This window comes from Chamaea fasciata, unplaced genomic scaffold (assembly GCF_029207755.1).
Source record: "Chamaea fasciata isolate MVZ Bird 193981 ecotype frontalis unplaced genomic scaffold, bChaFas1.0.hap1 SCAF_4, whole genome shotgun sequence".
NCBI classification, from domain to species: domain Eukaryota; kingdom Metazoa; phylum Chordata; class Aves; order Passeriformes; family Sylviidae; genus Chamaea; species Chamaea fasciata.
This window is the reverse complement of record NW_027094089.1, coordinates 47,819,582-47,824,882: the sequence shown is the minus strand read 5'-3', so window position 1 is coordinate 47,824,882 and position 5,301 is coordinate 47,819,582. Positions and strand designations below refer to the sequence as shown.

General features: G+C 38.3%; 1 long non-coding RNA gene across 1 annotated transcript; it reads left to right on the top strand.

The window, feature by feature from the left end:
* Positions 1–1,171: 1,171 nt before the first annotated feature.
* On the top strand, positions 1,172–4,964 carry LOC136288906 (uncharacterized). The gene is made up of 4 exons (XR_010720643.1): positions 1,172–1,318; positions 1,669–2,161; positions 2,928–3,044; positions 3,860–4,964. It is a non-coding gene; the product is annotated as an uncharacterized lncRNA (long non-coding RNA).
* Positions 4,965–5,301: the final 337 nt, after the last annotated feature.

The window sequence follows — 5,301 nt, the reverse complement described above, 5'->3', positions numbered from 1 at the left end:
AACTGTCAGCGTCTTTGCCTCTGGACCACTCCAGCACGGCTGTAAAACCCACTGGTTTTCTACACAAAGGCCATTCCAGTCCTCTGTCATCAGCAAATCACCTGTGGTGGGCGTGGGTGTGTGATTGCTGTGTGCCCCAACGCCTTCCTCAGGGAGACAATTTTGGGAGGCTGCAGCGAATCACCACTGACCTGCACTGCAACACCCCTGCTCCACATACAAAAATCAGATGAACTGGAGTTACCGTATTTCTTTAATTCAATATGCATTTAATGATTTCTCTGCTTTGCATGTGGACATGGGTGTGGAAATTTTGAAGGGATGTGTTGCATGAATTTATCTGGTCACTCAGAATCTGTTCAGATGAGTATACCGCAACTTTAGGAGGGTGTGTAAAATTTAGAATGGATGGTGGGATTTGGATAGACCGTCTATGAGATTGATGGAATGAACATCATTGAACATCATCGATGAAAGAGCTTTTAAGAATGAGTTTGTAGGTATTCATCATCATAATAGTAGTGCTAATGACGATGCCTTGTTTGCCCCAATGCATTTGACAAATGATTAATAAAGCAATTAAGGGAGCCTTCAGGGCTCAAAGACAGCAAGGACATTTTGGAGTATAAATCCCCCTGGGCCAAATCAATCCAGGCCCAGGAGGCCCAGAAATGTGAGGATTGAGTTAGAACTTTCAGAAAAAGTAAAATCAAACAACAAAACACTAAAAAATCCACAAGCAAAGAAAGATAGAAAGGCTGTGTTTAAATTATTATTTGCATTCATCTCCAGCTTCTAAAGGATATACTTGGATTACTAGTTTAATAATTTAGTGACATTTAATACAATTGTTTTTAAAAAAATGTAGGAAGTGTGTGGCTCACGTTTCCTAAAAAGAAGGTGACCCAACATCTGCAAGGTGGGATGAGGATGGCAAAAAACCAAAACCAAATCAAATATTTTGTTTCAAAATACATTTCAGTTTTGTTTTGAGAAGCAAGTCATTCATTTGCCAAGAAACGATTTTACCTTGTTTGAATAAAAATATTGAAGAAATGACAGTTTTGATTTTATGCTGGAATGGTCTGTGCTTAATTTCAAGTAGAAAGGTAAATAATCATTTCTTCTTCAATGCTTGTCACACAGGTGTCTCAGCACAAGACTGACACTCTGAACAACCTTCAGCAGACACAGGAGGATGCTTTTGAGAAAACTTCGGAACAGCATAAAAGCACAGGAAGATTGCCCGCAGAAAGAAAAGCAAGACCTTGAACAGCAGTATTCACATCTCCTTGCAGAAGTTCCTGCAAGAGCACAGGTGTGGTGCTGGGAACTTCTCCTTTTTTTCTTTAAATGTTTAATGGATACTTTCAGGAGTTTAAGCCTCTTAGCAGTTGAGGGTAATTTGGGAATTTTAGTATGTTTTTATGGTAGAAAAAACCCCAGTCAACCATCACTGTGCTAATATTAACATTGCTTTTAATAAGAAAGAAATGACTTCTGTAATTGTTTACTGGAGGAGATCCTTTCATCACTAGAATTACTAGCAACTCTTGTTCCTTAAATGCATCATTTGATCAATATACCAATTTTCTTTTAGCTCTTGTCTAGGTAAAAACCATCTAGTTAATATTTCTTGCATTTTGGTTTGCTTTGTTTCTGTTGCAGGAATGTGAAAAAAGAGCACAGAACACCAGGCAAAAACAGCGTGACCTTCAACAAATCTGCATGGAAACGGCCCAGGAATCCAATACTGTGAGAAATACATGATCAGATGCTCACAAGGAGTGCTCATCTCTGCTGGCAGCCTGTGCATTGCTGTCAGGGGCCCTGTGTCCCCTCCACAGCTGACTGTGCTCTGGGGCTTCCCAAAGAGACCTTCTCCAGGACCAGGTGAATCCCCACTAATTAGTGAACCAGAAGATCAGCAGCCTCCTTTATGCTCTCCCAACTAAGGTGGCAAACAATCAAGATGAAGCAAGGCTGTGAGGCAGAGAAGAGCCAAACACCTGGATTATGTGTACTGAAGAGCTGTGATTGCGGTTCTGGCCACTAACAGGCATAGAGCTCTGGTCCGATATTCTTCCTTCCTTTTTGCATGGACAGATTGCTCAAGAGGAAGCACTGGAATTCAAGTTTGTGTGGGAGAATCCAGAGGCAGGTATGTGTCACGTAAGTGAAATGTTTTTAAAGTGTCATCAAACTACATGGTTAGGGAATAACAAGGAGTAATATTATTACTGGGCCATAAAGACATATTTAAGGACATTTTGACAAATATTACGTACAGATTTATGGTTTTTTATGTTTCTTGACAAATGTATTTCGCTCTAAGAGGAAATGCCTAGTCTGGTAAGCGTTGTAAGTGAAATTGCAAGTATACACATGAACTCAACACTATCTGATGTCCTTGACATTTGTGTTACTGATTTCAGAAGTACGTGCTACAGCATCTTCTCTGTGGTAAATATCTTGCGATGTTCCTAAATGATTAACCATCTACTTTTTTGTGGGTTTGTTTGAAAAAGATATTTCCTCTTCTTTTTTAAATATTTTTTATTATTTATTTCCAACTAAAATCCACAAAAATTGCTATCTGATTCAGGTAAAATATTAGCATAGGATTCAGAAATTTTCTTTATAAATTTTCTTTATAGATTATGTCTGCTTGTCCCTTTCTGTTGGCAGAGCAGTTTATGCTTCCTCCTACAAGAATAAATGGTATCAAAAATACTTTACAAATTCGAAGATTCATCTACCTTATCTTTTTTAGTACTTTTGGAAGCATGCTTAATTCGGTCCAAATTGTCCTGATTAATTTGTGGTTTATGTGCTTATTTTTGGTTAATTTCTGAAGGAGCTGGAGATAGCAGTGTGCCATATCTTAGCAATTCAGTTATCCTGCTAGCTGCAATTCTGTTTCACAGGTTTTGAAGAGGAAGGAAGTGACTGTATTGAAGCCCTTGGCTGGTTGACTAGCTGTAACCTCTATACTGCAATAATCAGTTCCATCTCTGAATTGCAGAATGTTCTCAGCAAATCAGGTAATTTTAACCGGATATTGTAGCAGAAATAAATTAAGAAAATAAATCAGTCAGAATGGTCAGGTCATTTCCATTTTTAGGATTTTATCTAAACTATTCTGGATCATAGCTCTGAAGAGATATTTCTGAATATTATGGTAGACACCTTTAACTAGGGGTTATATCCTGAGCTGGTCAGCACAAATTTTATTGGGGCTGTTTCCCTGCAGGAGTAACTTTATTGCAGGGTAAAATGATAACCCTCGTCTGCATTCTCTGAATGATCACATCTCTGTACTGTTGGACCAGATTAATTTTCTTTAATGGCTGGTAGGATAGTTTATCCTTTCAGTATATAGAGCCATGGAAGTAGAAGGCTGGAGAGTGTTTCTGGAGCTTATTTGCAGGCTCCCTTGGTTCATCTGCATTTCTGTCATCCCTGGTTCTTTATTAACCTGTAGTTTTAGAGTCCCCACATTTTTGTCACAGAAAAGAAGAATATTAGAAGAGGGATAATTTATATGAATAAAGGGAAATAGCAGGACAAAGAGGAGATGATGCATTTTCCAGAAGGCTAAACACCAGGTTGGTGCAAAGGTTGCCATTGAATCAAATGTGTTTGGATTCAGTTTCAGGCACTTTCTTCTTTGATCCTGCTGTTTTTGATAGATTGAATTCCTATCCTTAAAAAGCGAAGTTTGAACCATGTTTCAGATTCAGTATTCTGTGTTGCAGAATTATGACAGGTTGTATCCTGTATAAATGAAAAAGAACTGTATATTACAAGAAATGGAAACTAATACCTGATGTTTCCTTTTTGTTGTTGTTTCTTGAAGATCCAAACTCCTGCCTTTCTAGATGCTCATTCATCACTGCTGTCAGGAACTCCTTTGCAAACCTGACGGACAATCTGAGCATACTGATGGATCCAGTTCAAAGGAACCCTTGTGGGTGCAGAGCTGACCTGGAGAGGGCCTCCCTGATATAGAGGCTGGCTTGTGGACTCCATCCAGTAAATTCCCAGGCCCTGGAAGCTGGATGTTATGATAGACTGCCCAGCACAGTAAGCAGATTTACAGTCCTCCTTCATGGAAACAAAAGGGATACAGTAACAGTGAAGCTCCCTTGGTAGCACCATTTATTTTGTTTCAGGCTGGTGATGAGTCCATGACAATGAAGTACCTCTAAACTGACACTCAGAAGTTGATTTGTCACACATTAGGGTGTGAAGCGATCTTTTCTTTTATTGACAAAGAATTTTTGGAGGAGATTTAGTATATCCAAGTGAAGGGGGTTTTTTTCAAGTTCTGTCAGAACTGTATGAGCTTATAAAAACAAATTTGCTTTTGCCTTGATGTAAATGTTAAGGTTGCTTTTATTATTGTTTTCCATTTTCTCATGTTTACCATTCTTTCATTCAGTAAAGATAACCTTACCTTTAACCAAAATGAAAGGATAAACTTTTTCTCTCATAATCTTTTATAGTAGACTTTAGGTGAAAATAGTACTTCTTGTAAACAGAACTTGCAGTAACCCTTGGTAGGTGACAGGTTCCAACTTTTGCCCTTTTATATGTCTTTTAGAGATGTACATCTCCTTGCTTTTTTAAAAATTTACTTTCACTGATGTAAATTTACTTTGCCTGAACAGAATATGTTTGGCCTTTCTTTGTGCCCAAAGGAGCTGCTGTACTTCATCCTCCTGAAAGTGATGGTAAATGTGCTTTTCAAGAAAATACAGTCACTTGGATGTGGTTCAGAGCCAGCATCTCCCTTCATGCTGCACAGCTTCTGTAGGCAAATAGAACAATATTTAATTGTAAGCTTAATGGAGCAATAAAGTTGTCCAAACAGAAACATTCTGAGACTTTTTTAAGAAGAAAAAAGGGATGCTGTACACTAACACAGGAAATAAAATTACTGCTGGTTTTTGTTTGGGTGTTTTTGTTGTTGTTGTTGTTTTTGTTGTGTTGTTGTTGTTGTTGTTTTTGTTTTTTGGGGTTTTGTTGTTGTGTTGTTTTTTTTTTTTTTTTTTCCCAATCAGTTCCTATTTGCTTCAAGCTTTTGGTTTTAGTTTGGATCTGGTTGGTTGGTTAGTTGGATTTTTTGGTTTTGGGGAATGGTGGGTGGGTGATGTTATAAAAGATTTTCAGCCAATCTGATATCAAAGGTATTATTTTACCATTTCCAAAATCAATCTGAGACAGCCACAATGAAATTGGACATCGATCGAAGGCTGGGTAGACAGAGGAGCAGCCGCAACGGTGCTGTCCCACCTT